The following is a 15,658-nucleotide window of genomic DNA, read 5'->3' as shown; positions in this document are numbered from 1 at the left end:
GACAGTAAATTAGATATCTCAGAACAGCATCATTTGTAAATTTAGTAACCAAATTTCATTACACAGACTTCTGGGTTTAGTTCAGACATATAGAGAGCTAGCGTGTCATTGTCACTCTTAGAACAAGAGAAAAAAGTTGAACAGACTGCAAATTAGATTTTTCTTGAACTCTAGAGAGAACTCGAGTGGGAAGGAAAAGAACTCAGCCAATATCTGGAGAAAAAGAAGCACAGGCAGGGAGAAACAGGACACAGCCATTTGTTTACCTGGGTTAGATGCCACCAAATGCCATATGAGTCAGTGATAATATTAAGGTAGACATTGTTAATTAATTGCAAAAGGCTGAGTATGGTTAGTGTGAAACTGTAAAGCCCCTGAGGGCCACAGACATAGGATAGTTGTGTCCCTTCTGCAGAGTGTTTTCTCTAGGAACCCCTCAAGGTGCTCAGGGAATGTCAGGGAGAAATCTGAATAATGCAAAAAACAAACAAACAAGAAAACAAACAAACAAAAAAACTTCCTTCATGGTTCTTCCTGGGGTTGCAGGATGATAACCACTGCCAAAACTCCATCCAGACCCGTCTCTCTCTATCTCCCTCATGAAATAAGTTTTTTTCTGCATGGGATTTTGCAGGTAGGAAGACAACCAAATTTGTAGATCACGTGCAGAGGTGGAAATTCATTGCAACTCAAGGTGGGAATGGGTGGCTGCCACCCATTCCCACCCCAGATGTGTCGCCCCTTCTGATCTAAGGAACAAAATCCTTAATCTGTAGGAGTTAGGGCCTCAAAACTGTAAACTAATGGTACTAGTGGAAAAGCACTGCAGTTAAGGAGGGAAACAAGGAATTAAAAAAAATGTTTCTGCTTGGAGAAGGAGCTCTAGGGAATGCACTAACCCTAGCTGTGCATCTGGAGAAGAGACAGTATACTTACAAAGGGCACATGGCTGAGATCAAGGCTCATAGTGTCTACTTAAGACTGAGGCTTATCAGAGCATCACACACCCCACCCAACTCCCTACCAACAAGCTAACATGCATCTAGTAAAACTAATAGTGGAAGACATCTGGGAGAACTGCAAGACATGGGCTTTTCTAGGGAGAAATGCAAAGGAAAACTCAAAACTAAGTGGAGAGACAAAAGATATTACTAGAAGAATTTGTAGCATTTGATGCACTGAGGATAACCCGAACAACAACAAACCCAGCCCTACATCACAGCCAAGTGAGGCTCATCCCAGGAATGCAAGGTTTGTTCAATTTTGAAAAAAAATATATTTTATCATATTAACAGACTAACTAAATAAGAACACATTTTATCAACAGATGAAGGAAAAATGTATTTGGCAAAATCAGATATCTGTCCCTGATAAAAACATTCCACAGACTAGAAGCAGGATACTTCCTTAATCCAATAAAGAACATCAACAAATCCTTCAGCTCACATCATATTTGAGGAGAGACTACTTTCTGCCTAAGATCAGAAATAAAGCAAGGCTGTCTCCTTTCTCTACTCATATTCAACGTTATGTTGATGTGCTAGTGAGAAAGATTTGCAATAAGGCAGAAAGAAAAAGGAAAATAAAAGGGCATATAGATTAGAAGGAGAGGAGAGGGGGGGCGCCTGTGTGGCTTGGTCAGGTAAGCGTCTGTCCTTGGCTCAGGTCATGATCTCAGGGTCCTGGGATTGAGCCCGGCATGAGCCCCTGCATCAGGCTCCCTGCTCAGCAGGGAGTCTGTTTCTCCCTCTCCCTCCCCTACTGCTCCCTTGTTTGTGCTCTCTCTGTCTCTGTCAAATAAATAACTAAAATATTAAAAAAAAAGAAAAAGAGGAGAAATAAAACAAAAGATATGATTGTCTATACAGATAATCACAAAGAATCTAAAAAAAGACTCCCAGAGCTTTAAATATGTACAATCCATTTTATATCAATATTTTTTGTCAATAATGCTTTTATTTTATTTTTTTATTTTATTATGTTATGTTAGTCACCATACAATACATCATTAGTTTTTTTTTTAATTTTTTAATTGTTATGTTAATCCCCATACATTACATCATTAGTTTTAGATGTAGTGTTCCATGATTCATTGTTTGTGCATAACACCCAGTGCTCCATGCAGAACGTGCCCTCTTTAATACCCATCACTGGGCTAACCAATCCCCCCTCCCCCTTCCCCTCTAAAACCATGTTTGTTTCTCAGAGTCCATAGTCTCTCATGGTTCATCTCTCCCTCCAATTCCCCTCCCCTCATTTTTCCCTTCCTTCTCCTAGTGTCCTCCATGCTATTCCTTATGTTCCACAAATAAGTGAAACCATATGATAATTGACTTTCTCTGCTTGACTTATTTCACTTAGCATAATCTCCTCCAGTCCTATCCATGTTGATGTAAAAGTTGGGTATTCATCCTTTCTGATGGCTGAGTAATATTCCATTGTATATATGGACCCCATCTTCTTTATCCATTCATCTGTTGAAGGGCATCTCGGCTCTTTCCACAGTTTGGCTATTGCGGACATTGCTGCTATGAACATTGGGGTGCATATGGCCCTTCTTTTCACTACATCTGTGTCTTTGGGGTAAATACCCAGGAGTGCAATTGCTGGGTCATAGGGTAGCTCTATTTTTAAATTTTTGAGGAACCTCCACACTGTTTTCCAAAGTGGCTGTACCAACTTGCATTCCCACCAACAGTGTAAGAGGGTTCCCCTTTCTCCACAACCTCTCCAACATTTGTTGTTTCCTTCCCTGTCCATTTTTGCCATTCTAACCGGTGGAAGGTGGTATCTCAATGTGGTTTTGATTTGGATTTCCCTGATGGCTAATGATGATGAACACTTTTTCATGTGTCTGTTAGCCATTTGTATGTCTTCTTCAGAGAAGTGTCTTTTCATATCTTCTGCCCACTTTTTGACTTGATTATTTGTTTTTTGGGTGCTGAGTTTGAGAAGTTCTTTCTAGATCTTGGATACCAGCCCTTTATCTGTGGTGTCATTTGCAAATATCTTCTCCCATTCTGTGGGTTGCCTCTTTGTTTTGTTGACTGTTTCCTTTGCTGTGCAGAAGCTTTTTATCTTGATGAAGTCCCAAAAGTTCATTTTTGCTTTTGTTTCACTAGCTTTTGGAGATGTATCTTGAAAGAAGTTGCTGTGGCCAATGTCAAAGAGGTTACTGCCTATGTTCTCCTCTAGGATTTTGATGGATTCCTGTCTCACATTGAGGTCTTTCATCCACTTTGAGTTTATCTTTGTGAATGGTGTTAGAGAATGGTCGAGTTTCATTCTTCTGCATGTAGCTATCCAATTTTCCCAGCACCATTTATTGAAGAGACTGTCTTTTTTCCATTGCATATTTTTTCCTGCTTTGTCAAAGATTATTTGACCATAGAGTTGACGGTCCATATCTGGGTTCTCTATTCTGTTCCATTGGTCTATAGGTCTGTTTTTGTGCCAGTGCCATGCTATCTTGGTGATCACAGCTTTGTAATATAGCTTGAAATCGGGCAACGTGATGCCCCCAGCTTTGTTTTTCTTTTTCAGCATTTCCTTGGCGATTCGGGGTCTTTTCTGATTCTATACAAATTTTAGGATTGTTTGTTCCAGCACTTTGAAAAATGTCATTGGAATTTTGGTCGGGATGGCATTGAAGGTATAGATTGCTCTGGATAGCATAAACATTTTAACAATGTTTATTCTTCCGATCCATGAGCATGGAATATTTTTCCATCTTTTTGTGTCTTCTTCAATTTCTTTCATGAGTGTTCTGTAGTTCCTAGAGTATAGATCCTTTACCTCTTTGGTTAGATTTATTCCAAGGTATCTTACGGTTTTTGGTGCTATTGTAAATGGAATCGTTTCTCTAATTTCTCTTTCTACAGTTGCGCTGTTAGTGTATAAGAAAGCAACTGATTTCTGTGCATTGATTTTGTATCCTGCCACATTACTGAATTGCTGAATGAGTTCTAGTAATTTGGGGGTGGAGTCTTTTGGGTTTTCCACATAAAGTATCATGTCGTCTGTGAAAAGAGAGAGTTTGACTTCTTCTTTGCCAATTTGAATACCTTTTCTTTCTTTTTGTTGTCTGATTGCTGTTGCTAGGACTTCTAGTACTATGTTGAACAAGAGTGGTGAGAGTGGGCATCCTTGACGTGTTCCTGATCTTAAGGGAAAGGCTCTCAGCTTTTCCCCATTGACGATGATATTCGCTGTGGGTTTTTCATAGATGGATTTTATGAACTTGAGGCATGTTCCCTCTATCCCTATACTCTGGAGAGTTTTAATCAGGAAAGGATGTTGTATTTTGTCAAATGCTTTTTCTGCATCAATTGAGAGGACCATATGGTTCTTCTCCCTCCTCTTATTAATGTGTTCTATCACATTGATTGATTTGCGAATGTTGAACCACCCTTGCATCCCGGGGATAAATCTCACTTGGTCGTGGTGGATGATCCTTTCAATGTATTGTTGGATCCTATTAGCTAGGATTTTGTTGAGGATTTTGGAATCCATATTCATCAGGGATACCAGTCTGAAATTCTCCTTTTTGATGGGGTCTTTGCCTGGTTTGGGGATCAAGGTAATACTGGCTTCATAGGATGAGTTTGGAAGTTTTCCTTCTGTTTCTATTTTTTGAAACAGCTTCAGTAGAATAGGTATTATTTCTTCTTTGAATGTTTGGTAGAATTCCCCAGGGAATCCATCCAACTCTTGTTTTTTGGGAGGTTTTTGATCACTGCTTCAATCTCGTTACTGGTTATTGGCCTATTCAGGTTGTCAATTTCTTCCTGTTTCAGTCTTGGCAGCTTATAGGTTTCCAGGAAGGCCTCCATTTCATCCAGATTGCTCAGTTTATTGGCCTATAGTTGTTGATAATAATTTCTAATAATTGTTTCTATTTCCTTGGTGTTAGTCGTGATCTCTCCCCTTTCATTCATGATTTTATTAATTTGGGTCCTTTCTTTCTTCTTTTGGTTAAGTCTGGCCAGTGGTTTATCGATCTTATTAATTCTTTCAAAGAACCAGCTTCTAGTTTCGTTGATCTGATCTAGTATGTTTCTGGTTTCTAACATTGATTTCTGCTCTAATTTTAATTATTTCTCTTCTAATGCGTGGCTTAGCCATTTTGTTGCTTTTTCTCTAGTTCTTTAAGGTGTAGAGTTAGTTGGTGAATTCGGGATTTTTCTATTTTTTTGAGTGAGGCTTGGATGGCTATGTATTTCCCCCTTAGGACCGCCTTTGCAGTATCCCATAGGTTTTGGACCGATGTGTTTTCATTCTCATTGATTTCCATGAATTGTTTAAGTTCTTCTTTGATTTCCTGGTTGACCCAAACATTCTTGAGCAGAGTGGTCTTTAGCTTCCAAGCGTTTGAATTTCTGCCAAATTTTTTCTTGTGATTGAGTTCCAGTTTTAAAGCATTGTGGTCTGAGAATATGCAGGGAATAATCTCAATCTTTTGGTATCAGTTTAGACCTGATTTGTGACCCAGTATGTGGTCTATTCTGGAGAAAGTTCCATGTGTGCTCGAGAAGAATGAGTATTCTGTTGTTTTAGGGTGGAATGTTCTGTAAATATCTATGAGGTCCATCTGGTCCAATGTATCATTCAAAGCTCTTGTTTCCTTGTTGATTTTCTGCTTAGATGATCTGTCCATTGCTGAGAGTGGAGTATTGAGGTCTCCTACAATTAACGTATTGTTATTTTTCCCTGGCCTCCTCTTTTCCCTTTTTATCTATTATATTGTCTTCCAGGTCGCCCATTCGTTCTTCTGACTCAGTTACCCTAGCTGTTAGATTATCTAGATTGGATTGGATCTCATTGATAGCATTTTTAAGTTCTGCCAATTCACCTTTCATTTCTGCCCTTAGAGACTCTATGTTGCCATTAATTGATTTCTCCATTCTAGCCATTGTCTTCACAATTGCTAGCCTGAATTCCATCTCCGACATCTTGGTTATATCTGCATCCATTTGTAAATCTGCAGCATAAGTCATAATCTCTGAGTCTTTTCTATTTTGGGGGCTCCTCCTCCTAGTCATTCTGTTGATGGGTGTTTGAGGGAATGTATAGAGTCCAAATTATTGACCAGAACCCAAGCAAGATGCACCTGTTTTCTTGGGACCTTAGGGTTGCTGGCCTCTTTTTTTCCCAGCCTGTCTTCTGCGGGAGGGGCCTGCCGTGCTGTTACTCAGTCAACCCTGTTTGGGCGGAGTTGCCCTGCGCCCCTGTGGTGGGGGATGGGCTCAGTGGGAATCAGTTTTTGGGGCTTTTGTTCTCTGGCGGCTTTCCCTGGCGGCTTTCCGCGTCTCTTCCGCGATTCAGAGCAGAAGAGACCGTTTCCAACCCTCTGCCTCAGAGCAGAGAGACCGCAGTCTGTTCTTCAGTGAGCTCTCCAGGCCACACTGTCTCCATTTCTGTCCGTGCTGCTATAAACTGCAGCAGCCTGGGTTGTGTGCCCCTCCGCAGCGCTCCCAGTCCTGCCTCCAGATCGGGGCCCATCTCTGCCCTTTGTGCTTCTAAAACCACCAGCCGCTCCCAGTTTGCCTGTGCGACCCCACTGCTCCGGATTTCAGCCCTGGGGGCTGCCCTAAAGTCCTTTCCTCCGCCGCTACCAGTCTGCGAGTCTGTGCCCAGTCCCCAGAGTGCGAGGCTGTTGCTCACCGGCGGTGTAGGATCCCCACGGCCAGGCATCGTCCCGCTGCCATTTATCCTCCGATATCTGCCCGCAGAATCACGGCTCCCGGCTTCATATGTCAAAACCAACCGGCTGCGATATTCTGTTTGTAGAGATCCAGATCTTCTTACATCTCAGGCTGGTTTTGTGGGTGCTCAGGGTGGTCTGGTAGATATCCAGCTCAATCCCAGGGACCAGTTGAAATAGGGTCCCCTACTCCTCCACCATCTTTCCCCCTTCCTTCAATAATGCTTTTAAAAGCTTTTAAAAATTGCAAGCTAAGAAAGCATATTAATTTGCTCTATGGAGTTGACAATGACTCCTTAAATATTAAAATATATCTCCTAAAGTCCCAGCCAGTTCCTACTGCAGTCCTGCAGTCTCCCACCTCCTCTTTCCTTTCAACATGACAGATGGCGCTGTGTCCTTTGTTTGCCAAGGACTGCCTGGCAGGTGGAGTGGCCATGGCCATCTCCAAGACCGTGGTAGCATCCATCAAGTGGGTCAAGCTGCTGCTGCAAGTGCAGCATGCCAGAAGGCAAATCACCACAGATAAGCAGTAGGGAGGGCATTATAGACTGTGTGGCTCATACCCCTGAGGAGCAGGGAGTGCTGTCCTTCTGGCATGGTAACCTGACCAATGTCATGAGATGCTTCCCCACCCAGGCTCTCAACTTTTCCTTCAGGGATAAATAGAAGCTCTTCCTGGGTTGTGTGGACAAGAGAACCCAGTTTTTGCACTACTTTACAGGGAGTCTGGCATTAGGTGGTGCCAGTGGGGCCACATTCTTGTGTTTTGTGTATCCTCTTGCTGCTGCCCACACCCATCTAGCAGCTGATGTGGGCAGAGCTAGAGTTGAAAGGAAATTCAGAGGCCTTGGTGGCTGCCTGGTTAAGATCTACAAATCTGATAGGATGAAGGGCCTGTACCAGGCTTTAATGTGTCTGTCCAAGGTATTCTCATCTACCCAGCTGCCTACTTTGGTATCTCTGACACTGCAAAGAGCATGCTTCCAGATCCCAAGAATACTCACATCTTCATCAGCTGGATGATCGCACAATCCATCACAGCGGTTGCTGGGTTGACTCCCTATCCATTTGACACTGTTTGTGTCAGTATAATGATGCAGTCAGAACACAAAAGAACTGACATCTTGTACACGAGCATGCTTGACTACTGGAGGAAGTTTGCTCTCGATGAAGGAACCAAAGCTTTTTTCAAGGGCGCATGGTGCAATGTTCTCAGAGGCATGAGTGGTGCTTTTGTGCTTGTCTTGTGATGGAATCAACTAGTTCAGGTAAGTTTTTTACCTAGTTTTTTCCCCCTGTGAACAGGCATGTATTATATAACATACCTAGAGTATTTTTGACAGACTATTAGCTGTTTATCGTTGGCAACTATTTACTGGTTCAAAATGGGATGCAATAATATTCATCTGATCCATTTTTTCTTAAAGCCATTTCCATGATGATGAGACTTAATTTCATTTTTTATTTCAGTCACTCCTGTTAAATAAATTTGAACAAATAAAAAAGATCTGAAATTAAAAAAATGCCTCTTAGAAACAACTACTTTTAGTTTTTTCATAAAGAATATTGATCCATTTTTTTTTTCAAACAATGGATAGATTCCAAAATTCTTTGCAACTAATTCATTAAAATTGTATGACTAGGTCTCTGGGAGTATACTTATCTTCTTATTTTCTATTGAGAGGGCCGGGTATTTAACTAAAGACAATCTCACCCTATGAAGACAAACATTTAAAATGGAGAGTTCTCAATGACATTTCAATTATTTTTTACATAATTTTATTTCAATATAATCTTTTTTTAAGAATGGCCCTAATTTTTCTTATTAACTTTCTCAGAATGTCACTGATTTCAGTAATTTCATATTCATCTGTAAACAGATTTTTCTTTGGATTTATTTTATGATTATATTACTTGCACACCACCTGTTATAATTGTTTCACTATGGCTTAGTCCCTTTTCCTTTAAGTACTGGGAGTAACTTTGTGTTTAGTGCTCTAACCTTTAGCAAAACCTTCCACCATAATTTGCTAGGGATAAGAGGTAGTTAAGAAATCAGCTTTACATTTGAATACCAAAATTAATTAAATGGACATCAGTAGGATTGTTTTAGAGCATGTGTCCCACATTAGACGTCCATTTTCCTAACCAATATTTGTTTATAAAGGTCTACATTTCTCAAGAAAATTGTTAGTAAGTAATGTTTACATCTTCTTAAAGCTATTTCAGTGCTATGACTTCAAATGTTTTCACTCAATAGGTACCCTAGGGTTCTCTGAACTTTCTAGTGGAACATAGCAATATTTAAGTTTTCAAAAAACTAACTGAACATATGGGTAAGTATCAGAACATTACAAGTAAAAGTGAATTGAAGGATGTATCCCTTCCTAATTGTATTATTGAAATGTACAAGAATTCAAGTTTTTTTTTCACAGACTGTCTAAACTTAATTCTGTAGAGCAATTAATCCTCTATTTGTTGCATGAACCGCTTCCTTTCGGGTCACTGAAATTATTAGAAAACTGTTTCCTGGAGTGGCGGGGCTCACTTTCTCTCTTTGAATATAACCTACTTAGAGGAGTGAGAACAATTCTTTATGTGTATATAATAATTTTATAGACTCCATGCTACCTAATTTGAAATAAACTTTTGGGTTTAGACGAACAAATTGTTCATCGTGTCTATTAAATTTTTACCTTACTTTATGAACTGTAGATACAGCCTGTTCTTATTCGTATTCACCCTCAGTACTTAAGCCATTGTCTTTCACAGTACGTGAACCCTGAATTAAGGTGGTATACAAGTAATGTAATCATAAAATAAATCCAAAATTGACAAGATTGGTCTTTCCTGCCACAATTAGAACTCTACTACTTTGTTTTTGAAGTACATTTTGTCACCCAAGACCCGTGATTCAGGGAAATTATCAGCAACTGTGAAACCATATCCTCAGCCTACAGTAAGGAGATAGTAAACACATTTTACTAAAGAAATGCAACACATTTATTCCTCTAGATCTTCTAAACTTCAGATAAGTCAGATCATTAAAGATTTAAAATCTAGATGTATTATTCCTTTGTTAAATTAGTTTTATACAACCATGACAATATCTATTTAGCTTACACTGAGGAACTATAACAAATACGTTACAGTTACCCTAATTGTTTTAGCAAATCAATTATATAAATCAATAAATATTCCTTGAATAATGTCTATGGGACAGACTATAATGCTATTCACATTTCATGGTGCCATATTCTGGGAAACTCCTCAGGGGTAGATTTTTCTCAGTAGTTTTCAGGGCCTGAAAAATATTCCTATATAGAATAAATGACAAGTTTTATGGCTGAATATAATCTGATTAATATAGCTGATTTTGTTTCATTTTTTTCGGATAATGGAATTTGTGACTTACCTCTGGCTAGTGTGAAGAATGTGACAGTGTATATTTGTACAGTGATCTCACCCCCTGGCTTCATCTTTTTTTCCTCTTGCATCCTAAGTATCTGCATTCACTCAGGGCCTAAGGCAGTTCTGACTTGTCTTAGTTCCTTCGCTTCAAAATGGTGACAGTAGAAATTTGAGATTATGTCAATAGGGAGAGTATCAAGCTTGTGACAAGTAGCAGGAGTTGCTGTCAGGAGCCTAAAGGAGGCAAATAATGGAGGGGATCGGCAGAGGCTCTGCTGCTGACTCTCATGAGTGTGCATAAATACGTGAGCTTCCTTCAGGGAAGTACAGGGGCTGTTGTTCATGCATCTTGCCGGTGTAGCTGAAGCCAGATTTACCATATTTTTACTGTTCTGCTGTCGATATTTTTAGTACAAGCTCATGTAACTTGAGGAAAGAGGCCCCATCAGGAAGCCTGTGTCTAAAACCAAAAACTTTCATGACCTTATTTCCTACACTATCAAATATAAACTCCCCAGAAAGACTTAACAGCTTTGACAATGCAACTAGATGTTTCACCAATACTTCTTCACCTTTATTTTTAGATACTTTGTAAATATATCATGTTCATTTACTCCACCAACCAGTCCCTTGTTTATCCATCCATTTATTCAACTGACATGTTAATATTTATTAGTTTTAAGGTAATGGTTATAAAAAACCTGCTATTATGTATATAATGTAACACTGACAGCAGCATCCCCCTTTTACATTATTATTTAGGATTAAAAATGTGAACTTCCTGAGAGAACCAGTAATGCCTAACTCCCAGAGGAGTGACTAATAGTAATTCTTAAGTCCAAATTAAAATAATTTTATTTTTGTGCTAATGAGCTATTATAAAAGAAGAAGAGCCCAGGAAATGTCAATATATTTAATTTATAAAGATTTTATAATGTTTTATTTTATGTTTACTCTTTATTTTATAATGCCACTTAGAATGCATTTTAGTTCAAACAACTTTGAGGAATTAAAGAATTAAAGTGAAAGTTCATTAACATGTTACTCTGGGGAGACATTTATAAACAAGTTACAATAAACATTATCTATGTTATATTGAACTGCACTGAAAACCAGAACTCACACTTCCAGTAAGTCAGACCACACTGTTCTATTAAATGAAGATGTATGAATCCTCATGTCAAGATATTTATTGGGAACCCAGGAAAAAAAAAAACAAAATAAAACAAAGCAGAACATCAATTAGCCTCAGTAAGTCCAAGGTGAGACAGGACCAGCTGAGTGGAATGATTATTCATGCCAGCAACTGGGAAATTAAAAAAAAAATTCCCAGCAACTGGGAAATTTAAAGCATTTTAAAATTTTTTCAATTTAAAAAAATTTAAAAATATTGAGAGAGAAAGAGAGAACTCTGCAACTCAAAATGTGGTGCATTATAATGACATCATTTGGAAGCATGCAGAATAGCAATACTCCTCCTCCTTACTGAATCCAAATGTATCTTTATCAGGACTTCCAAGTAATGTGCATGTACATTAAAGTTTGAGAAACACTGTCATAAGTGCTATGGAGACCAAGACAGAGATTGTTAGCCTCCCATCAAGGACAAATGGACTCCCAAGGAGTAATTGAAGAAATGTTATGGGCTTGTGAATTGTGTACCTCTCCCTTGAAGTGACTTGCTATGGGCTGTTATTGTGTACCTCTCTCTGCCTAGAAATTCCTATGTTAAAGCCCCAAGTACCTCAGAATGTGTCTGTATTTGGAAATTGGGTCTCTAAAGAGGTAATAAAGTTAACATGAGGTCATAAGAGTGGGCCTTAATCCAATATGACTGGTGTCCTTATAAGAAGAGGAAATATGGCCACTGATGGGTAGAGAGGGAAGAGCATGTGAAGATACAGGGAGAAGACAGCCATCTACAAACCAAAGAGAGAGACATCAGAATACAGAAATCCTGCCAACACCTTGATCTCACAGCTCTAGCTTTTGGAACTGTGAGGCAGAAGGGTTTTCTGCCTTCTCTTATCTGCCCAAAAGCTGGGCATAAATTTCCCTTTGAGGAAAGCCTTCATCAGAGAGAGAGAAAGGGACTCTTATCACCTCAGATGAGGAGTTGATACCAAGATCAATTTGCAAAAGCAGCCCTTACTAAAATAGTTCCTATCTTCCATTAGTTCCTTCATATATTTTCTAGTTACTTCCCCACATATTACCATCCCTTGAAACCCAAACCCACCTCCCTTTGCTAAAAAGTTATATAAGCCCCCAAGTCTAATTGCTTCTTTGAGTATCATTTCTTTTCTGTGAACTCCCATGCAGATAAATATTAATAAAAAGTATGTGCTTTTTCTTCTGTTAATTTCTTTTATTAGTTTAATTCACAAGCCCCCAGTCACTAAATCTAAGGTAGTAGGGAAAAGTTTTTCCTCCTGGCAGTATAAAGTTGGGCTGAATTCAAACAGGTACAGAAGTGAAGGTGAAGGAAGGCTATTTAAGAAGCTTCACAAAATAATGAATATATATTAATTTTTTTAAGTTAAAGAATGTCTCAGAAGATTTTCTGAGGTAAGGCCTTCTGTGCAACTCCAATAAAATCACAGAATTGTTCCAAGTGTCATATTTCTTACCTGCAAAAATAGTTTAATAATAACATCCCTGGTACACTTAGATAATTATTCTGAAACTATATATGACAGTACTTGATGACTAAAGAATGAAGAAAATGAGATTAAGAATCAGAATTTTGTGATCTAGTCCTAGCTCTTTAACTAACTGGACCTAAGTAGTCACTCTTTTGGCATTGATAGTGTTCTTTTTAAAGATGTATTTATGTATTTATTTATTTATTTGAGAGAGAATGAGAGAGAGGGAGACATGTGAGTGGAGGGGCAGAGGGAGAGGGAGAAAAATAGACCACCGCTGAATGAGGAGCCCAACGTGGGGTTCTATCTCATGAACCTGACACCATGACCTGAGCTAAAATCAAGAGTTGGATGCTTAAATGACTGAGTCACCCCAGTGCCCTGATAGTGTCTTTTATCAGAGGCTCAGTTGGATGGAATAATTTAAACCGATACAATGGATTATTACTCAGCCATCAAAAATAATGAAATCTTGCCATCTGCAACAACATGGATGGAACTAGAGGGTATTTTGCTAAGCGAAATAAGTCAGTCAGAGAAAGACAAATACTATATGATTTCACTCATCTGTGGAATTTAAGGAATAAAACAGATGAACATAGGGGAAGGGAAAGAAACATAAAATAAGACAAAAACAGAGGGAGGCAAACCATAAGAGACTCTTAACTATAGGAAACAAACTGGGTGTTGCTGGAGGGGAGGTGGGTTGGAGGACAGGGTAGCTGGGCGATGGGCATTAAGGAGGACACTTGAAGTAATGAGCACTGGGTGTCGTATGCAACTGAGGAATCACTGAATTCTACCTCTGAAACTAATAATACAGTATATGTTAATTAAATTGAATTTAAATTTAAAAAATTTAAAAACTTTCTTAGATTTTAATAATTTTTGACAATTACATGATATTATTTTTATTTATTAAGGATTATGACATAGGTTTAAATCCAATCTCTGAACTTTAGTTTCTGTAAAGAATCTACCTACATAAAAGAATAGTGAATATAACATGATATTAAATCCATATTAAATAAGCTATTTAAAAATGAGCTTCTACTATATCTCCCTGGGTTTTCAATACCAAAAGAAAACATGTTTCACTTATTTATGATTGTTTTCATTTTTTAGGTCACGAAGTTATGGGGAGATATAACATGATTCTGAGGAAGTATGGATTGAATTAGGGTTCTAACTCTGTAAGAATAAAAAAGCTCCTGTTCTTTTCAACAATAATACTTTTTTTTTAAGATTTTATTTATTCATTTGACAGAGAGAGAGCGCGCACAAGCAAGGGAAGCAGCAGGGACAGAGGGAGAGGGAGAAGCAAGCTTCCCACTGAGCAGGGATCCCGACGCGGAGCTCCATCCCGGGACCCTGGGATCATGACCTGAGCCGAAGGCAGATGCTTAACCAACTGAGCCACCTAGGTGCCCCAACAATAATACGTTTTTCTATGAACTATGATTACATATATATATGTATGTGTGTGTGAAGATAAAAATATCATTATTAAATTATATTTTCTTCTATGCTATGTGTTATTCTAGATATATTACTTGCATTCTGATTGACCATAAGGAACTCAACTGTGTTCTTTCCTTAAAATGCATGTGTGTTTATGTGTCTGTGTAATATTAAAAATTGAAAAGAGAAATACACAGAAAATACAATTCAGGGAACTGTAATGAAAAGATAGGGGGGAATCAACACAGATTTTCAGAAGGAAAAATTTCCAATTATGCCAATGATTACATGAAAAACAGATAAGAAGGCTTAGTTGTCAGGAATTGTGTCATGCATCTGGTAATGGAACATAATTAAGAAGGAAGATTATATCAATCTCTCTTTGCATTAAAGAGTGTTGGTAAGATAACAAAAAATATCAAATGTTGGATAATAAGCAATAATTCATCTTTGTGTTTAGGAATCATAAGAGTAAAGCTGATAATGCTCTGCTGAATTATTTTGTTTCAATCGATTGGTAAATATTTTAAACTCATAATTTATAACCATATCCATTTATGAATATTTATTACTCAGATAATGGGTTAAGTCATTCAGCATAAAAATGTCAAATCTATATTGGTTACTATAATCATTTGTTTTTTTTTTTTTTTTTTTTTTTTTTAAAGATTTTATTTATTTATTTGACAGAGAGAGAGAGACAGCGAGAGAGGGAACACAAGCAGGGGGAGTGGGAGAGGGAGAAGCAGGCTTCCCGCCGAGCAGGGAGCCTGATATGGGGCTCGATCCCAGGACCCTGAGATCATGACCTGAGCCGAAGGCAGACGCTTAACGACTGAGCCACCCAGGCGCCCCTACTATAATCATTTGAATGATGTAATTACCATGTATACCTAGCTTCTTTATCCATTATAACATAAAAAGAAAACAGTAAAATACAGAACCGAAAATAAACAAGAGCTAAAAATATCTAGGGTAAAAGAAAGATGTTACTCTTGCATCCTCCTCTGAATACAAAAGTGGGTTTTGCACCCTCTTAGGAGGTAAGACACTAAGAGGCATGACTCATACTTTCCCTTTTTTACCTCCAAGTTTGCATAGTGTTTTCCAACCAATAGAACTGGAAAGGTCTTTTGGAGTGCTCCAAGCTTATTTTTAGTCTATGTTCTCTGTTTATGTTCTATGATCACCTGTCTGATTCCCACTGGAGAGGGCTTGACATACCACCAGCACTTACCTTTTTCTTTACTTTGATGGAAAGATTTTAAAATCATAGAATTATAGGAACTTGAGGAGGAACCCAAGAAGAGACTTGGGTTATCCAGTACAATTTTCAATTGTATGTTCAAATCCCCTCCTACAATATTTATGATACAGTGTCACTGAACCACTAGTCATACTCAATAGTGATACTTTAATTATCAGCATTTCTTTA

At 38.4% G+C, this 15,658-nt stretch overlaps 1 pseudogene; it reads left to right on the top strand.

Moving 5' to 3' along the window:
• Window positions 1–7,082: 7,082 nt before the first annotated feature.
• On the top strand, window positions 7,083–7,956 carry LOC116639599 (annotated as a pseudogene).
• Window positions 7,957–15,658: the final 7,702 nt, after the last annotated feature.

This window comes from Phoca vitulina, unplaced genomic scaffold (genome assembly GCF_004348235.1).
Source record: "Phoca vitulina isolate PV1807 unplaced genomic scaffold, GSC_HSeal_1.0 scaffold2, whole genome shotgun sequence".
In the NCBI taxonomy this organism is placed as follows: Eukaryota; Metazoa; Chordata; class Mammalia; order Carnivora; family Phocidae; genus Phoca; species Phoca vitulina.
Note: the sequence above shows the minus strand (reverse complement) of the source record. Positions and strands in the feature narration are given on the sequence as shown.